Below are 21,137 nucleotides of genomic sequence, written 5' to 3'. Positions count from 1 at the left end.
TGTGGCTTTTTTTTAAGTTTACCAAACTGCTATAAACTGCAAAAAAGATTGAGTCCAATTTAATTCAAGCAACAGACACAAGTTGGAGTCCAGCCTTACTGCCCTCAACCCAGATTTTGCAGTTTTAACTTCCAGAGATCATTTTAAGTCATCAAATGTTTTTTTTCCTGCTGTTGAAGCGCGCTGAACTGATAGTTAAGGGGAACCGTCTGCTCATCTACAGGAGTCCAACACTGGTTATGGAAAAGAGAGTAGCCTAGTTTCCTGTCCATTAAAAGCAATGACTGAGCACCAAGAAAGAGGCAGGTATAACAATGGTTCATGGCAACCCTCGTGAACACTGCCGCTGCCCAGCCTTTGAATGGCATTACCTTTCAACCACTACCACGTCATCCAGTGCTCCAGCCCCTTGTTCTGGAAACCACAGCCTTCTCCTCCTCCTCAAGTCAGGGAATGCAGCAAAGTACTGAGTCAAAGTCCATGGGCTTTCATGTGGTTTGGATCAGAATCCAAACAAGTATGCGCTGCCTGGAGGGTAACACCGAGTATTTTAACCCCAGAAACAACCCCTGTGTCTAATTAAATTCCTTCACTCAGGCTCTTAGCTTGCCTCTGTGCTTGCGAGATCTGCACAAGAACAGGAAGAGAGATTTAGCAGTAGGAATAGCAATACTTCAAGGCCAAAATAAGATCAAGACCACCCCGACAGGTATTTTACAAAACACAAACCCTTTCAGTTCTGGTCAATTTTGCATGATGTTTGCAAAGGGGCTCCCAGTCCACAGGGCAATGAGACACAAGCACATCTTCATTTTGGTTGTGAGCTAAATGAGAATTTTTCAAAGCCACTATATATATTTATTCCCATGTCCCCAAAGCACCTGTTTCTTACTCAGCCTGAAGAAAGCAGATAGTTAAGACTTCCTTTTATAGGACCTAGCTGGAGGTATATCATTATTTTTAAATGTTACTCTTCACTGTCATGTGCACCTTTTATCTTCATTGCATGTCTCTCTGGCTACGTGTTTGAACTGTGTCACTGGAAAACTAGGAGAGGAAATCCAAGCAGGGGGTCTCGGGCAAATATAGTTGGAGAACATCTACAGCTCTGTGCAAGCAGGCAGGCGCATTCCTGCGGCAAAAGCCAAAACTTGGTTATAAGTCATGGAGAAAAGCCATCCAGTGGCAAAGCTGGCTTAGAAATATGCAAAGAGGGGATGAATCCCCAGTCGAGGTAGGAAATACTCAGCACATTCCTAGCATTCTACTCAAGTGCCAACTAGCTAGGAAAAAAGGTGTTAAATGTGGTATATTCCTCACCAGAAATAACATATTAGCAGCGAATTATGTTTTAAAAAGGAGTAAAAAAAAAAAAAGACACTTTGAACTATTGCTATATAGGTTGACAGCAGAGTTGGTCCCTGGGCACATTTACCACAGGTTTGGCATGTGTTCTTTTCTCCGCCTGGATGGGATGTTCAATCGGTTATGTGAAATTAGAACTAGAACAACCTAGTAACAGGGCAGGTCCTGGAGCACTTCAGATCCTTGGACCAATGGATCCACAATTGCTTGCTTTATGAGTCCACCTCTTCTTGTTTGTTATATTACAATACCTCAATCATCTTGCTGCTGCTAACATGTTAGAATCGCTCAAGATTTGTCATGCCCGTCACCGTAGGAGCCAAGCAATGGACAAGCAAATAAAAGTTGCGTTAGGCATGCCAGGCAAGAAAAGCATGCCTGCATGGATGCTTGATGTTCTAGGTCCACCGGGAGGTTTCACAATGATTGCAATAGAATAATGGCACGATGCTAACCCAGCACAGCACAGCAGGTGCACCTGGGTCTAGTCTGCCACGCTGACATAACTGTGTGCTTTTAAATTCCCATTCTAGGAAAGAAGGGGTCTGAATGACTGCCAGGGTTAGGGAAGGGCATAGGTTGAATTGCAGCTCAGTTCCAGAGACCAGATGCCAGCCTGTCATCGATGGTCTGTGCAGAGAAAGTGGTGGTGTGCAATAGCTGGGTTACCCCAGGAAGAGGCCATCTAAATAGCACAGTGGAAGTCCAGACGTCAGGCTGGTAGTTAAGATTTCAGCGAGGCAGGGAACAATAAGACCCAGATGTCAATACAGAGGGCTTATGGCATCACACTTGCCATGGCTTTTGCTAAAACCTTCATATACTTGGATAAGTACTGTAGTAAAACGCTTATCTTGTGGCCCTTGCAGGGGGGTTGTAACTAGGAATGAGTTGAGACAAAAGGGAAATTCTAGACTAAACATCAAGAAAATGTTCGGTGATAGTGAAACCCAGCTGCCCTGACCAGGGGACAGACTGAATAAGAACTGAGCGAGTCTCTCTTCCATCCATTATCCCAACTCTATACAATATTCATGAACTGCAGGATCAATATTAGAACAGCCACATGAGTGCCCCGGGCTGTACACTGCACACAGGCAAGCTAGCGTCCAAATCAACAGTAAGGGGCCCTTCAGTGAATAGTTTGGAGAGGGATACTTTGGAGAAGGCCAATTAGGGTCTGGTTTTACAAGGTGCCATATGCTAACAAGAGGTGCTTAGCAGCCTCAGAAGCCAAGGGGAAGTGCAAGTGCCCATCCCGTAACGAGCACGTGCGCGCAGCTGGGACAAGTTACAGAGCTCCACCCAAGCGTTAGACCTTGAGCTGCCACTGCCTGCAATGTGCCTTGCAGGGAGAAGAGAAACGCTCACACCTACGCATGGATAATGTAAAAAGAATGTAAGGTTCATTCTTCCAGCCACTTCTTCATGGCAAAAAAAAAAAAAAAAATACCTTTCTGCCAAAAAATATAAAGTTTGCATTGATATCCAACTGCATTTAGAAATTAGAAAAATAAAAGAAGATGACCTTTAATAAAATGAGTGGCTGTCCTATATTTCTATTAGTCAACCTTCAAAATAGTACCAGTGGAATTGAGCATTATTCTGTCAACACATCTATCATTGTATCAAATGGCCTGAAACAACTGGTATTAGTCGCGTTATATATGTCCATGCCTCATGTAAAATCGGCTCCAGTAGATGATTCTCTTTCCAGCGCTGGCAGCAACGTCTGCCTCATCTATCAGAAGGTCATGTCTATAGCCCATCAAGTCCTGTCACTTGTTTAGCATCTGTCACTTAGAACTAGCTTTCTGCAATGAGGCAGCTGATACCAATAGGACTGATTTATCACGAGCTTGTTAAAATAAAACCCTGGGAGTATGTAAAGTTTGCCTCTCTGATCCATTCTGTGAGACTTGTTCACGGACACCCCATGAAAATGAGGAGCAATACATGTTTTACTTTTACTTTATGGTAAATCACTAACCTCAGCTGTTCTCATGTTCTTTTTTATTTGTCGCCTTTTTGGGGGGGGGGAGGAAGAGGAGCTTTATGTTTTATGTTACGATGTCTGTCTCCCCCCAAAATAAAAGGAAAATTCCAGCTGACTCCCTCACATAACACGAACATGACTCCAGGAGCTATGACTTGACAACATTAAATGTTACTAATGAAGAACAGAGGCACAGAGAGAATGAGCAACTCCCCAAGGTCAGAGAGGAAGTGTGCGAGAGTGCCAGGAATGTATTTCATATCTCCTGGGTCTCATCCACTGCTTAAGACACAAGAGCATTTTCCAGCCCTGGGACACTGCAAAGCTTTGAGTCTGATGAAAAATGTCCTAGAACCTTTCCAGTATAAACTGTTTTTGCAGCCTCGATCTACAGAGCTGGGATCTGGATTGGGATCCAATTGCTCGAAGAAGTCCTAGCTTTCAAAGTCTGCTCTGATAGCCCCTCATGGGGTAATGCACCCCAGTCAATGAGTCGTCCACAGTGGGGTGAAGAGCTACATCACTTTGCTGGGAGTGTAAGGGTTTCAGACACGTTTTTTAGAAAAATAAGTCCTTGCCCCACACAACCAGCTATGCAGAGATGCAGAACAAAAAAGAGCTTCACTCTAATTCTTCATGAAAATTCCCATAAAAGAAGCTAACGGGATTTCCACATTTCTTGGAAGGAAAGGAAAGAGTCCCACACCAGAAGAAAGTGCTTTATTATCTTGAAGATTTCTTCTGGTAGGTATAAAAGCAGCGGCGGCTCTGTTCCCTCCCACACTGGAACTGGAGTTCAAATAAAAAGGAATGTGTTGATTCTGGTAGCACCAGTGATGGCTGGGGGTATAAGGCATGTATCTACACGTTCAATACCAGAAGCAAGGAGGACAGAACAAAGCAGCAGTGTTTCTGAAAGCTGCAGCTATTATCAGGAGGGGGAAAAAAAAAAAAATAAAATTCAGGGCCACTTCTCTGTCCACTCTTGGAAACACAGAAGAGAGAAACAGAAAGTGCAAGAGTGAAACAAGGGGGAACAGGAGGCTTCGAGTCAATGGAGCTGCATAAGGAAAGGACTAAAATCCCCTTTTCTTCAGTGATGCAGTGAGAGAAATTGCTTCACTGCTCTGGCTTTTGGCTTCACGTCCCCTGGAACAGAGCAGAGCGAGCGTTTTATCTCATCTTCGCTTTCAAAATCTAGGTCACCTCAATCTGTGCCTGCGCTTCCAGTGATACTTTCCTGACTAGTCGCATGAACCTTGGCCGGGGCTGGCTTAGAAGCAGCTTTGCTGATGCTCATGCTCTGGGTTTGCAGAGCTGGCTGAAGGGGAGTCATTTTCTTGCAAGCTCACGGCAATTAAAGGACGGCTGATTTTGGGGTGGGAGACGGTTTGAAGGAGGAATGCCTCTGAGCCCATCATCAGGGGAAAAAAAGAGGAGTCATTAATTAACTTTTGCGGTTGCATATAGCAGCAAGTGAACCCTGCATCTTATAGCTTTTTGCCACGGTTCTTCTTGCTTCCAGTTTCTGGGAAAAGAGAGAGCAGACCTAAGAAGTGGTTCATGTCTTAACAGGGTTTACACCAGTCACAACCTCCAGCAGCGTAAATGAAACGAGACTCAGGCTCTGGCGATTCAAGCATCAGGTCCTGCTGCCCATCTTTCTGCCAGGAAGGGTCTTTCCCTCAAAAATTCCCCAGTAAATGCTCACTACTGGATGTCTTGCACCTTCCTCTGAAGCAGATGGCATTGACCCCTGTTGGGAACCAGCTCCTGGGCGAGGTGAATATCCCTGCTCTGACCTAGCCTGGCAATCCTTATTACCCGAACAGGAGACAAGGGCTCCTACCCCGCTGAGGGTGTGAAACAGAGAGAGGAAAGAAAGCAGCATCTGATGGAAAAAAGAAAGAACATTTCAGTCGTTGCAGTCTCCCTTATTTTAAATGAAGCGATTGTGAGTTACGTTTGTTTTGCATTCATAATTAGCAGACAGAACAGATGGCAAAGGCGCCACTTAAAGCGACACGTCCGACAAAATAACCCTGGCTGCCAACGCAATTTTTCACTGGGAGCAAGGACTACATTTCTCTCTATTGAAATAAAGCCGGGAGAGAGAGAAAAAAAAAAAGTCTAGCAAGCATTCGCACCAAGCTGGGAAATCACCAGAAGAGAAATCCTTTGTATTTTGGAGCAGGTTTATTATGAGTTGGGTGGGAAATAAAAAGGGCAATGGCAAATTGATTGCTAGGAGGGAACACAAATGGGAATGGAAACTCATGTTGCCAGCTTTATAACAAGGGGCTCAGACAAATATATAACTGTCTCCACCTCACTCGTGTGGTGAAGGCACAAGCTGGGAGTCAGGAACTCTGCAATGAATTCAGAGGGAGCGGAGTATAGGAAAACCTACTTGAATCTAGGCAGATGCTCATGCCCATTGTACCCGAGGCCTCATAAACATGAATGCATGCATTCCCAAAATGCCCCTGCAGGGTAGGGATAATCAGCATCCCCATTCTACAAATGGGAGAAAGGAAGCACCTTTTTGGGCTGAGGGATTTGCCCAAAGCCATAAGGGAAGTAGGTGGCAGAGCCAGGAATTAAATCCACATTGGCAATCTCAGTCAAGAGCTTTAACCACCAGACTACCCTTCCCCACCTGCCCCCCGCCCCATGACAGAGCTGGGCAAGGGCACATGCAAGCTACTCTTAGTGTTTTTCCCTTTAGTCAGAAATGCTCTCCAACATAAGCAAGGAGGGAGGCACCATTGCTCACCAAGCACGGACACACTAAGTGCTACTTCGCCAGAAATGTTTATACATTGCTCCTGAAAAGTCTCTTGAGCATATCTGAGAACAGCAGCACTCAGCCCATGGGATCGGGAACGCAGGTGTGTGAATGCCATGTAGGGGGTCTGGACCATGAGCTTCTCTGGGGAAATGCTTTTTGACAGTGCCTGACATGCAAAGCTAATAAAGGAAAGCCACATACTCGCGGAGGACCCAATAATCCAACCTGCAAGAACAGGGGGGCTGCAGAGAAAGCAGACAGACTGAAACCAATTTTTTTTCTTGTTTTTATGTTCTTGGGAAACATTCTGACCACAGAAGGGATGGAAACTAAAGAAGAGTTTCTGTTGAACCCCAAGAGCAAAGTCCTCTCTATTGTGGAAAGTTGAGCCATAGCCAGGAATAGGATGGCAGGCAAAAAAAAAAAATAAATAAAAGAGAGAGAAAATCATTCTAAGTCACACTGCAATTTATTGGACAAACTTAAAAGTTTGGCTGATGATAGCTCTTTCCAGCACAACAATGACAGAACCAATATTTGATGAAGGTACCTGGCCTTAGCTTCTTTATTTTGCTACCTCCATTATGAGATACTTGCATCCAATATAGCAGCAATCAAAGTGATTCTACCAGACATACATCTTCACCTTCAGGAGGATATATCCTACCACTAGACACAGATGCTTTTAAACTTGGTCTGTCCCTCAGACCTAGATCCTGACCCAAAAGCCATGATTAGGCCCTTTTTAGGTTAGGCACCCTCACACTCAGGGGAATTTAAAACCCTGACTTGAATTTTGTACACTCAGACTCTTTTCCAACATAAAAACACTACCCACTAAAATCATGAGCTGTTCTCTAAGAGCTATTGCAGTACAAATTGTTGATCTCTAACTGAAAGAACAAGAGTCCCTGCAAACTGATCTGAGCTTCTCCCCCATGCCTTTACTCCCTCCTTGCATACTACCCATAAGAAAAAAGTGACCCTGCAGGTTGCAGATATCTTAAGCTCAAGTCCCACCCATCTCCAGGTGTTTGCAGTTTATGGTGATGGGAAGGTTGTTCTGGTCCACGTCCTACCTAACAAGCTCCAGGTGAACCTGAGCATGTCTTGGGCTTGTTAATACTTTCTTCCTAGGTCTTTTTCCTAGAGGTTTTTTTTTTTTTAATCTTTGTTTTAATCCAAGATCACACATCCTAAAAGCATCCATGGTTCAGCTAATCAGTTCCATTATAGATGATTAAAATAAATACTTTACTTACCAATGTGGAATGGGGCTCATGCATTGTGATGAAGAGTTGTATTCGCACTGTAGAAGCAGGAACAGCTTATTCCCCAGCTCCCCTTTCAGGTCTGTGCCAAAGACTTTTTGTTTTGTCATATGTCTCTTAAGCCTTAGAAGACTCCTTGCACCAGGGCTCTGTACAATTTATAACAACAGCACAGACTAAATTCAGGTTTTATCTGCATATGTTTTTCATGGATGTTTTTATTGTCTTAGGGAGCCGGTGTTGGAGCAATCTACCAAGAGGCTTTGGGGTCTGCAGTGCCTTGCCTTTCCTCAGATTTATATTGGGTAACTGCAAGAACTTCATCTAAGTTGTTCTGCATTTTTATCAGGTGTCAGTTGAGGAGCTGGTCTTTGAGCGTTTTGAAAGGTAAGACCCAGCTGAGGGTTTTTGGCCCAACCCTGATCCTCACTTTACCATCCCTTGCTGTTTAACATGTAAAAGGGGTCAATACACTTTAAAAAAAATCCAGTTATGGGATCCTAGTGCGTGTTTACTCTGATTTTTTTTTAAACAAAAAACCATAATATTGGTGTAGAAAGGGATTTCAACTTCTAGCAAATGAAGCCCCATACTACATATGATTCCATAATACTGTAATATATTATTCAAAACACATTAAACTTTGAATGTTCCAGAAGCAGCAGTTACAGCATTTCATGGATGGAAACACATAATACAAAGCAGCTATGTTACTGCTAGATACATCTAATTCATCATCCTAAGCCCAGATGGCTCTAACTTTTCAGACACCTTGTTCATATTTCCTCTGCACCATATAGGGGAGATTTAACTTCGCGTTCATTTTTTTCCTGCTATAATCTGAGAATTTATAAGCAAAGAGCACCAGTGAGACACACGTGCCGCAGAAATATCAGTTTGGCTGCCAGTTTTGTTTCAGCGCCTGTCGCACACCACTCATACTTTTTGTTTGCTTAGGTGGGAAAGGAGTGATGCATGATCTTCATGATCTGTTATCAAGAGCTGAACAAACACAGCAAGAGCCAAAGGGAAGGACTCAATGCTGGGTCATCATGGGCAAGGGGCAAAAATGGCTTCATGCCCAACTTGGGGCTGTCTGCATTCGGGGCACTGTGATCATTGGCATAATTTAGAACAGCACAGCAGTTGCTCTAAATGATGACATAACCTCACAACTGCCCCCAGACTGCTCTGCCATTGCTGGGAATACCCACATGAGGTCAAACTATGTGGGATCTCGCTGCCAATATGCCTTTGCCTGCATCTGTGCCTTGCAAAAAGACCCATGAAGGATATCTTTCACTGTCTTTGCAAGGCTCTGAAGTTAGACACAGGGCATCTTGGGCAGAATTTAGGAGCCTAAGTCCAAGTGGGCATGTCTCAAATCACTGTCCCCAGCCCCTGAGATGCTTTCAGTCTGCAGGTGCCTACATTTTTGCCAGTAAAGTTTCCTCAAGTTCTGCTTCTAGGCATGCCCAGAGTGTTGCCATCTTGGAAGGGCTAAGAAATTCAGCCACTATCCTGTGTCTGCATTTAGGGTCGGCCAACATTAGGTGTTCCTCCACCCATCTCTACTGGGAAGCCTGATCAATAGGAGTTTGGGCCCAGATTTCAACAGCAGCAGAATTAGATGTACATGTGCCATACACATGCCCGCATGTGCGTACGCATGCACGCACACACACACGAGTCTACACCCGTGCCATATTTAGAGTGCCTTTTTATATTATTTACACATCTATATGTCATAAATGCTGTCGTACGGTTGGTATATACACACTTAATATGCACGCTGCTGTAGCGCTCAGGGATTTCAATTAGACATGGTCTTCACATAGATACATTTATAGTAGAGATTATTTTCATCCTTCTGCAGAATGCCCATGCTAGTGGTAAGTAGTAAGTACCATTTATGAAGACTTAAATGGTACACAGGGTATGGTAGTGCTTTCTGCACAATATGAATTTGGCCCCACCTGCATAATAAGGCCCAGTGTCTGCCCTCGCTTACAGCAGTAGCACTCTGCTGGCATCAATAACTTTTAGCCCAAGAGTGAGATTTTCAGAAGTGCCACAATGTGTTCAGCACCTGACTTCCATTGAAAGTCTGTTCGTAGCGCAGCACCAGTCTTTCCATTAGGAAATCTGTCCTGCTTTTCAACCTGGCTTGCCCTTTCTTTATTTCATCCCATTACTTCTAGTTATAGCTATAATCTTGGGCAATGCTCATCACTGAGAGATCTGAGTGCCTATGCACTCACTCCCTCATTGCAACCCAATTCCAACTTCTCTTTTGCAGGGAAAAAAAAAAATCTCTCATCGGTGCGATAGTGACCGAGGATTACATCCTTCAAACAACTACAGGTAGCTACTGGGTACCCTATCCAATGCTCATTGCAATCAGTGCAAAGCCAGGAATATATCTGAGCTAGGGCCTTAATCATATGAGCTCTCAGGTCACAAATGGTCTTTGTCCTTCATTTTTATCCCTCCCCCCAAGTACCTTAAGGCTTTTGATGTCCATCATGAGACACCTTAATGGGACCTACCTTGCTTTTCAGAGGACAGGCTCTTAGCACTTCTGAAAATCAAGCCCTTTTAAGTGTTTTAAATTGAGCAAAGTAAAACCTGAAATGCTGGAAGTTACTAGTCACTTATGACAGTGAGGATAATAATCGTGCTTATGGCTTCCATGTGCTCATGAAATATAAATAAATAAATACCTAAATCTCCCCATTAAGACATTGCCTTAATCCGCCTAAATTTTCTTATTTTCTTTCATCCTATTACTCCTTGTCATACTCCTTGCACAAATTTCTCAGGAAGTAACACTCAACTACAATAAAGGTACCCACACAATAATAAATAATATACTAATTAATAAGCAGATAAAGACTCATTATATTTAAGGCACAGGGCAAATGTTAATTAAATAATCATCAGGTTGGCATGAACTTATCTGTTGGAACCTACCACACAGTGTAAAACTAAAATGAGGAATAGGAAAAAAAAGAAGCTGACAATAGTCTCAGAAATGGATGACAAAATCCAAATGTTCCACCTCACTGCTGCTAAATTAGGGCCAGTGTTATCATTAAAGAGATAAAACTAGGGAGATATTCCTCTGAACCTACCAACAAACTTCTTTGCTGCACCATAAAGGACAGCAATGGTACAAGACAACAGATTTGACTCACCCTGCAAATGAGTGGAAAAAAGAAATACTCTTCCATCCTTGATCTCTTCCCATACCGTCCTGCAAAATATAGATTGAAGGAAGGAAAGAAAGACATTAGTTTAATGCTCTGTCTGGTAGCCAGAACAAACCCACCCGCACCCACGCTTTGTCATGGGATTGTGACCAATCAGCTCTTTCCATACTGCCATCTGAGAGGAGAAAGGGGCTCCAGGGAAATGTCTGTTTGGCGTGGAGAGAGCTTCTGGGGGAGATCCTGGGTAAGGAAAATGCTGAGAAAGTCTTCTTTACCCCATCTCAGCAGAAGCTCTCAAACTGCTGAATAAACATTGATGAACAAAAGTGCCTAAACTCAAATACACTCTTCACCATTTCTTCGCTTGGCTTTCTCTGGCTGAAATCCATCTCTGTGCAGAGAGCTGCTGGCTATTTCTTTTTTAACCAAAAAACAGTGGGAAAACCATAGTCACCGAATTAAAAAGGCAGGATCCTTCTTGATCATTCACCTTCTACCTCCATATCACTTGCAGTCTTGGTTGGCCATGACTCAGTGTAAGGACAAAGGGCAGAGGGCACGGGGGACAGAAAATTTTTCCCATGTCCTGGGTGCATCCTCTAAGCTCTAGAGAGACAAGGTTCTTTGGGTAGATGTGATATTTTTTTATTACACCAACTAAATAAATGTCCTTAGACTAATACTCCTAAGCTCTAGGGACAACATTACTGTGTCAGCGAATCACTTTAAGAAACCTCATGTGTGCCTATCTCAGAAGTGGCAGTAGACCTTGCGAATCACAAGTGAATAGAGATGCATAAAGGATAGCAATTCAGACATCCCTCTGTGTTTCAGCACTCCCCAAGCTACTGCTAAGGGTCTGGTCTGCAGGCTTTCTGATATGCCCGCTGAGGCATGCACCATATTTCATTCTCTGTATAGACCATCTAGATGGCCAGATGCCTCACCAAACAGGTATGCAATAGTTAGGTGGAACAAGACCTACGTTTAGGTGCACAGTGAGGCAATTTGACTGCTGGTCGCAGTCCATCTGTGCTCTGGCTCCATCTATAAAGGATACCACCCCAGGCTATACCTCAGAGTGACAATTGGAGGATGCATGTATTGAGAACTGGGAAAAGCTATAATATTAGCAAAACAGTGAGACGATATCTAAGACCTATCTAAGATTGACAGATGGGCTTTGAAGGGCTTTCTGTTAGTGCTCAATCCTAGCTCTATCATTGACTTGTTCTTTGGGAAAACCACTTAACATCCCCATGGTTCAGTTTGTTCCTGCAATCAGTATGGCAACATGTCCACACCTCAAGGAAGAATGGTGGAAATAGCTAATGCTGGGGAGGGAAGGAAAGAAGTGACAATATATTTCAACTACTTTTGTCCCAAACCCAGAAGAAAAGCATCAAGAAAGAAGGGAAATGGCTATTCACATTACTTTCAAAACTACAATAATCAAAAAAAAAAATCAACTGGATTGCAACTCAAGCTTTTTGCAATCAGTTGTCAATTTTTATTTGATCTGAATGGTTCCCCCCCATTCCTGCCTAGAAGATGGGGCCAAACAGATCGTTGTCATGTGAGAAGGATGGGCCGGGGGTGGAATCTGCACCCCTCTCAACTCTCCTTGTTTCAGGAACAACCTGGGAATAAAGGCTGTGGCCAATATAACATTAAGTTGCCTTCATTCCTCCCCACATACTTTGGGATGTTGTAAACTGTTTGCCCTCAGCACTCCCTTTTAGCTTTACCAGCATCCAGAATATCTGGGATATTGAATAGTCTGCACACACCCAGAAGCTGTGAAGGCACCTAACACACAGCTCTTCCAGCAGCCCTATGATGCCCAAGAGCGAAGCTTCCCCAGGGCTAGTTTTACTATGAAGAGATAAATAGTGGTATAAACAGGCCAATGTGGATTATGGGAAAGCCCCTGGACCTTGCCAGCAGGTTCCCTATATCCACGTTCAAATGAAATAAAAACTACTGGCTCCATACGCTACCCCTGCTGTCTCCCAACCCACACGCTATGAAATCCAGGAAGTTGGCATCTTGAGAATGAAAGCACAAAACCCACCGAGACCTTATTTCAGCTGCACCAAACTCAGTCCAGAGGCTATGGTTTTCTTCCAAGTTCTCCAGCCACCGTGACTCGTACGTCCGCAGAAAGGAGAGGGGAAACTGTTTCTGGATCTTTAAAGACACAGAGGATGCATTTTTTTCGGAGAATCTTGCAATTCATTAATTTCCATTTCAAGAATGAAGTCAGATCGTTACATTGCTGGGTATTTGACGAATGAAGCGTTATATTTGTGAGTTGATCTGCAAGCCAAAACATGCTCCCTTTCATTCATAACACTGAGCTGCTCTGCATTAAACAGCCGATTATCATGAATGAAGTGGGTGTAACTTCCTTGAAATCCTCCAAAGACCTGTCAAAGCAGAGCTACTGCAGCTCAGTTTTCTCCTTGAAGCATAGAGATCATTGGTTTAATTGTTCCATGCTGATCTTGAAATATGCTTTCCTGGTCCAAAGAATTAGGCAGGATCCTTAGTTCTGAGCAGGGAGGGCCAGGGTGGGGAGTGCTGCCTGGGGACAGAGAGAGAAGAGGGTGTATAGGTCTCAACCACCAAATGTAGATTTTCTTTGGGAGCTTTGTCCAGTTTAAAGTGCATCAGGCAACAACGTACTAAATCCCTAGCCTACTTGCATGGACATTTAAAATCCCTCAGCACTTTTTCCTATAAGGGAAGTTTTAACGCCATACAGAGGAAGAGCGGTTGTCTGTACAAGGCACCGATCCGCGAGTCAGAAGACCTCAGCTTGACCCTACCTCTATCATCTCTCTTCTCCTGCTTTCCCTCCCCAACCCCCCTGGAGCTGCATCATTATTATTAACAAACAAATATGTTCATTTGGGAACAATGAAGCACTTCAGGAGCTTGCCAACTGAAAGATGATGGGTGAATGTATGGTATTAATATAGAGAAATACAACCAAAGCCTCTCTCGGAGAATTTGTTTAGCATAAGGACTTTACAGACAGGCGTATTGCTGAACAGACTCTCCACGCTCTCTCTTAAGGATCTGGTCTTATGGTGTTCAAGGAGATTTCTAAACTCATATAAATTGCCAGTGCTTCATTGATTTTAATGGCCAAACCCTGGTTTACAACAGCCAAGGATCTGATACCTACTTCTTATCTCTTACCTCTATTTTTTAGCCCTGCAGGTAAGTACAGCCACCTTAGTACACTGAAAAGAGATCTTGAAAACCAATCAACTCATCTTTACACTCTAGGGAAAGTAGATCTGGTTGAAAAGTTTCAGCTTTTGATGTTTGGCTCAAATTTTTCACTAAAAATTCACATTTTATCCACAAATTGTAAAAAAATAAAAAATAAATTGTTGGTCATTTTAGATCAACGATTTTTAAACATTTTTAAATTGACCTAGTGCTGACTACAGTTTTATTTTGTTATCTTTGCAACTAGAAGGTTCCTCTTTGAAATTTTGGAAACTTCAAAACATAGTTTAAATTTTTTACTTTATTATTATATATTTTTTTCTTTTCTTTCTTTCTTTCTTTTTTTTTTTTTTTAACCAGCTGAGGAAAAAATCCTAATCCTTCCACACCCACAGTCTCTGCTGCCAAAATAGTCCATTTCTGGCTGGAAAGTTTTACTCTCCCTCATTTTCAGTCTCTCCTAGGCAGGACACCAACCCAAAAGCATTCAAAATAGACTTTGGAGTGGATTCCAAAGCAAAGAGTTTACCCATATTTTGGATTTAAGTCAAATAAACTAAGCAGGGCAGAGGCCGTATGAGACTCACAGGAAGAGTTCAGTCTTCCAAGGTCCTCACTACCCTTAACTCCTTTGATGACTAGTGGGGAACCAGAGTCCCGATAGGGTCCATCTGAAGATGGTGGGAGAGCTGACATCAAGTTAAAGATGAGGTTGGAAGGAGAAGGACATTAACAGCTAGCCTTTCCATTCTTACTACTACTATGGGAATGAGGTCCCGTTACTCAGTTCAACTTCGGCTGGCATTCACTGCTGGGTCGAAACTGCATCTGCGGTTGCATTGCAGTGAAATGTATCACTGATTATGACTCACGCTGCAAAGGACACATTTGTAAACTGACCCACCATTGACAAAACCCTCTCTCTCCCATTTGTAAGAGTGGAGATGAGGAATAGGTTACTCCTCTGATTCATTTCCTGAGGAAATTTTTACTCTCTCCCTCTTTTTTTTTTCTGCCCTTTTTCAGTCATAGAGTAACTCGGTGATTAATCCAAAATTTATGCTTGACGCATACTGGAAGACCGAACTGAGCTCTTTTAAACCCAACACTTAATTAATTGCTTAGAAAAACGACCCGTTGCCAACAATGTGGGTTGTTTTTTTTTAAGTTGTGAAAGCTTTTTGGGAGAGAAAAAGTGATTCCAGACCGCAGCAGACAGAACGACATACAAATTACAAATGTAGGGAATCTTGATCCGCTATCAAATGAAACCACGCCTTAAGGAGCAGGGTTAAATCAACCACATGGAATCCAAGGTATGGTAGCTGGTTTGCTTTGACATCTCATCTAGATAGCTCATGTGTCACTGCATGGCACTGCATTTTGCAGCATAGACTCACTTTTGGAGCTTCAGTGGGAGACGGATGTTCAACCCCCAAAGGCAAGTGCCAGCAACCTTTAAGAATGACTGGCTGCTTCTTGTGATCCAGCTGTTGCTACCGACTGCCAGGTCCCTCCACGGTGCCCTCCTCTGCAATGTCCCACTGCCCACCCCCTTGCTCTGGGCTCTACTTACCTTTGCCATTCACCACCACTAATTTCCATTGCCAAAGGCAATGGGGAGTCACAGATTTGATAGCACAGGGCAACATAGGATGCTTCAGCATAGAGTTGGGACATGATGCTGACAACAGGAATGGCGGCACGTGACAGGAGTGCATGGTGCAGGTCACAGAAGGTGTCCTCGCTGCTGTGTACCATTGATCCCCACAGCTGTGTGCCAGATCTGATCTCTTCATGGGCCAGATCCAGCCCATGAGCCATAGGTTGCCAACCCCTGCCCAAAGGTATCTTTGAAAAGCCCAGACAATGCCTATGAATGAACTTTAAGGAAATGATAATGTATTTGATGTTAACTTCTCTCTCTCTCTGAATACTTTGAGACAAGCTTTAAAGTTCAGATCAAGATCTTTACTTTTTTATTTAATTTTTTGTATTCCAAGCCAAATTGGCCAAATCAATTCCAAATCCACGAGTCAGTCCAGAGCCCAAAGTGGCCCTGCTACCGGCAAACATCCTCCACCCCCACCTGAGGCTTCAGATGTTCCCAAATCCTTTGGCAAGCATCCTACTTGCAGGTCCAAGCCCAGAGGCTTGGAGTTCGAATGCCCGTGAGCTTCACTTGCCCTCAGCCATAAGGCACCAGGAGCAACCTAGGGACGAGTCTCCCATTTCCATAAAGTGGGCATAAAGCAAGGTTAATTTACTATCCCATGTCAGCAAAGCGGTCTCCCCTGGGTGGTGATCATAGTATTTCCCCTAGGTAAGCATAGACTATGCTTGATCTGAGCCTTCAAGAGATCTAAACTGAGACTTTTCCCAAAGCGTGGAAGGGAGTTTGCGTTTGGGATTCTGCTTCATGACGGAGTCCATGGTGTTAGCACCGGAGTCCAAGAGAGAAATTAGTTTGCAATTTCCTTTCATTTCTCCTCTTACACTCCATGTTCTCTTCCTCCTTTTGTTGCTTCATGAGCAGCTTACGATTGAATAGTAGAATTTTTGACGTCAGAATAAAGTCATTCCTTCTCCACCCCTGTATTTCCTCTTCCTATTCTTCTGTTCATTGGAATACTACATCCCTACTGAAAGAATTGAGCCCGGTGATCAAACCGCAATGTAGGACACCGTCTAAAGAGGTGTCCTATATCTTGCCCAAAAGCAAACCAGACTAACTGGTTCATTTAATCTGGCATCCCGTTACCAGAAAGACTTTCAAGTGCATTTTGTAACTGCTGTGTCTGTTGTCTGGCACTGACAACAGCAAAGCTCTCATTACCTAAGGTAAAGTGACCTGTGTTTACTTAGACAACTAGGTTGCCTTCAGGGAATAACTGGATTTGAGATAAGTGAAAATTTATCAAGCAGGATTCACTCTGGCTGCGCTGATGCTTAGATTCTTGGTCAGTTCATGGCCTTTTAGTGCAGGCTGTTCAGCCCTGTGATTTATTACCAGACACTGGATGTTAAATGACCCTATGTGCTCTCACTGATTCTATGGTGAGCTGAGGACAGATACATTGTGTACCGAGAAAGGAGAGACATTTAATTAAATATATTTCATGAACTGTAATAAATAGCTAGTTGATTATCATAATACTGCCAAGCACCTGCCTTGTGCTGTTTATTAGCGTATTAAAACCAGTATTAATTAAGTCAGATTTGTTCGATGAAGCTTCTCACTTTGTGCCTGCAAATAACTCTAGGCATCATTTTGTAAGTGCAAATAATTGCAGGTGCCATTTACAGGGTAGATTGTGACTTTAGGCATAGCCATGAACCAGGCTGGTATGTGAGCTCGCACCACCCGGGAGTGACGTACAATGTGACTCAGGCATGCCTCTGAGTCACGATGCTTCTCATGCTTCCTCTGGGCTCCAGGGGCTGGAGGCAGGAATTTCCTGTTGGTCCATACCAACAATAAATTACAAAGTCCCTGGCATCAAGTTTGCTGTGTGGGCCTGTGAATGGGAGAGGTGGGACTGGTTCCTATTCCACCTGCCCTGGGAGGAGTGAATGGTTCCTAGTCCCGCTCATCCCTGTGCACTGGAAAGCCTGTGTACTCCTTCACAATCTCTCCCTAGCCCATCTAGCTACTCAGCCACCCCGGCTAATCATGCAATCAAGAGCGTTTGTTTCCCCTCTTCTACCTGACTTACACTGGTGAGATCCTATTGCCTCCGATGAGTCTAAAGGACTTTATTATTACATGACTAAAAGAAATCTCCACTCCGCTGTGTATGGCAGGAATTTTCAAAGCTTAAAGATACATTAATGCATGTCCATAAGAAAATGGGTCAAATCTGGGTAATATCATGCATCTGGTGGAGTAAGCTCAGACTCGCAAAAAACTCATGCTATACATTTCTGATTTCGTCTGTCTGTAATAAGATCTAAATCTACACTGTCTTCTGCCTGACTTCAAGCTAACACAGCTAACTAACTACCTCTCTAATATCACAGAAACATAATAGGGAAGAGTCCATCCTAGAGCTGATATTACATTTTAAAGACAAAATTAGTTCTCAATGTAATAACTGAAGAGGGAAGGAAGGAAGGGATGATGACAGAGGGAGAAAGTATGTGGAAGAGAAAAAAATCAGGCAAATGATAATTATTCCACATCCCAGCCCAATACTCACTGAAGTCAATGGATGTGTTCCCATTGATTTTTACAAGTACTGTTTTGTGGTTTTAGCCTATGGTTGTTTTACAATCCAAAAGATCCCGCAACACTTGACCAGCTAACATAAGATTGTATCGTATGGTAGGCTGGAGGGTTTAATACACTCTTTGATATAACTGTTTAATATAGCAGGGGAGCAAGTGATGTTACACAACAATGTGAAGGCTGGTCGAGACACAAATGTTGTACTACTGTAAGTATCCTGATGCAGAGTGGTGCTACCCCACAGATTATGGACACAGTAATACCAATATAACTGTACTTACACAGGTATCGTTATTCCTGTACTAGAAGGCCATAGTCTTACTTGGTACCAGGCACACTCATACCAGTGGAATTGCATCCATACTGCAACTTGCAGTGATATATCAGTAGGAAAAATAACCAGGACTGTAGTCCTAGCAAACAGAATCAAACTGATGCAAAACTGTGTATCAGCAATGACTTAAGTTTGGAGCTGAAGAGGAACCCCATGGATAACAAGCGTCGCAGGAAGAAGTTTCAAGACAAAGTCAACCAAATCAGAACGTAGCCAGAACGCTGAACTGAACGCTCCCAGGCTTGCAAAAAGATGGATCTTTAAATGAGCATAAGTGGTCAAGACAGCTGTCTTACATCTCATCTCAAAAACAACAGCTCTTAAGATAATGGCCGACCCTCGCATCACACCGGAACAGCAGTGACTCGATTGCAGCCTGCACACTTCTACATGGGGATAAAAAGTTGATGATAAAGTGCTCTTCAGTTTGGCTAGCAGAAGCATAACAAGATCCAAAGGCTGGAAGCTGAAGTTAGACAAACCCCGACTGTAAATAAGGCACGCACAGTTTCAGCAGTGAGGATAATGAACCAGAGGACCAATTTATCCATGATGGTGGTGGATTCTCCATCTCTGGAAATGTTTCTGAAAGGAACGCCCTAGTTTGAACAGAAATTAATTCAGGGAAGCATCATGGCCTGCATTATGGAGGAGGGCAGACTAGATAATGACAGTGCCTTATAATCTATAATTCACCTATCAAATCCCCCCACAACACTTCCTACATGGCTTACCATAGGTGTTCCTAGTAAGTCTGTTTCCCAAGGGATGACCTGACCTGACCTGACCCTGCTTAGCTTGAGAAAGCTGACGGGATCAAAAAGGGGAATCACAGTGCTTGTTCAGAAAAAAAATGGTAATCCAAACAGGGGAAATCTCAGGGACAATGTTTCCTAACAAACATCTTCAGAACCAGCTCTCAGTTAGACAACAGCTGTCTTCATGGCACCTAAAAAAGGACCACCCTATGATTAGACTAGTATGATGAGGGCTACATTTCTACCGTTTCTATTCTCGTTACTATTATTTGGCATGAGTATTTATCCATGTTGTGACATTTTCCCTCCTCGTTATAATCTTCATCACAAATGAGGTCGCTAATCCACTCCACACGTACAAGGATACACGCACACAAATGTTCTGTGTGCTCTAATTATGTGGGGCACTGAGGGTGTCATTCACCTTTGTGCTTAAAGCCAGCTCAAGGCCCATGGACCACTTAAATCCCACTTCACACCACAAAACAGGGCTTGAGTGGTGCACAGACTTTCTGCTGGCCCTTTCCAAAGAGGAGAATCGTTCCCCATTGAAGGGCTTGGTAAACTGTGATGTACTATTTAGTTATTAATCACAAAATCTGTGGCTGAATGAGCAAGGATCAATTTTGGAAGGACAGGTCAGTAGCTAGAGATGGACCCCAAACAGAGTTTGATTTGGGAGAAGACCATCATGACCAACTCCAGGATTCCCCTTTTAATTTTTGTTAATTTTCCCCATTTTTCCCCTCCCCTAATTTTTATCAAATCCAAATGTTAAGTCCCGCATTTATGGACAGCTGATTGATATGGGCCAAATCTGCCACCGGTATAAACGACCATAGCTCTATCGCCGTCAACACACCACTGAGCATCTAGCCCTATACTTTTAAGGAGCCTGGAGTATAAATGAATGTCTTTTTTAGTTAATGAACAGTTTGTTGGCATCCAAAAATTCAAATTTCAGCCGCCTTTTTAGGCAAAATTTGTCTTTTCTTATCGGGTAACATAGAGAGGGTATATGTGTGCCCTTGTATTGCCATCTAGTGGTGTGAGTCTGGAAGGAAAAGAGTTGAATAAAGATGGCTGACCAGCAAGGTGTGCCCGAACCAACATGGTAACAGCGGACGTGGCACCGGCACTGGAATCACTGGAGACTATAAAAACCCTGCAAAATACCCAGTGCCCACCAGCATGCCTCACCCATCCATGACCTAACTTCCTGAGAGATGTGGTGCGGTGCAAGTAGTATTGCGCTAAAGAAGTGGTTTCAAGGGCAGGTCTCCAGTATTGGGACGTTATCCGCTGCAAGTGATAGTCAGTATATATAGTAGTTTGGACATATGGATCTCAAAACCACATTCCCAAGCGGGCTAAATTGGCAGCGCTATATTGATTTCCACTAGGTACGTTTCTAGATATCAGTTTAAAGTTTAACGCACAAGGTTGTTTGTCCTCCCTCCATCATCGTAACCGTCCTTCAAGCTTTTAAATGAAATCACTTCAGTCATGGTCTTTTTTTCTCACTTCGTTGGACAAATTGTTCACTAAGAGTCTCTCACAACCTGCACCAGACCTTTTGGGCCAAACTCATCATTTAAATAATTGACTTCAGTGGAGTAACATCAAAGACCATTTTGATTCTGCATATACACACCCACCGTGGACAGCCAGTGTTTATAAAGTATATGGCAAATTGCATGGTACATGACTTACATGATCTGGAAGGCAAATTCTCCTTCTGATCCTGGTGCATGAGCACCAGGTGACATAGTTAAGGGCAACATGTGAAGCTTAAAGCCAAAGGCAACACACTTTATGATTTAAAACTATAATCCTAGTGTTTTACTAACATCTGGGATATTTGCACTGAATTATGCATGTGTCACAGGGCAGGAAAGTGAGAGTGCCTTGAGGTTAACAATTGCTCATATGCCTCGTG

At 43.3% G+C, this 21,137-nt stretch overlaps 1 long non-coding RNA gene across 11 annotated transcripts in view; it reads right to left on the bottom strand.

Annotated features, from left to right (window-relative positions):
• Window positions 1–21,137, bottom strand: part of LOC132246464 (uncharacterized) — a 189,028-nt gene that overhangs the window by 57,318 nt on the left and 110,573 nt on the right. For 6 of the 11 annotated variants that reach the window (XR_009457770.1, XR_009457768.1, XR_009457767.1 and 3 more), the window contains 4 exons: window positions 12,710–13,222; window positions 10,621–10,679; window positions 7,415–7,572; window positions 372–627 (listed from right to left, as the gene is read on the bottom strand). This is a non-coding gene — a long non-coding RNA (uncharacterized LOC132246464). The remainder of the gene's footprint in view (window positions 1–371; window positions 628–7,414; window positions 7,573–10,620; window positions 10,680–12,709; window positions 13,223–21,137) is intronic. The other 5 variants (XR_009457769.1, XR_009457775.1, XR_009457772.1 and 2 more) reach the window with 4 other exon arrangements.

Source organism: Alligator mississippiensis, chromosome 16 (assembly GCF_030867095.1).
Source record: "Alligator mississippiensis isolate rAllMis1 chromosome 16, rAllMis1, whole genome shotgun sequence".
Classification (NCBI taxonomy): Eukaryota; Metazoa; Chordata; order Crocodylia; family Alligatoridae; genus Alligator; species Alligator mississippiensis.
This window is presented reverse-complemented; position numbering and strand designations above follow the sequence as displayed.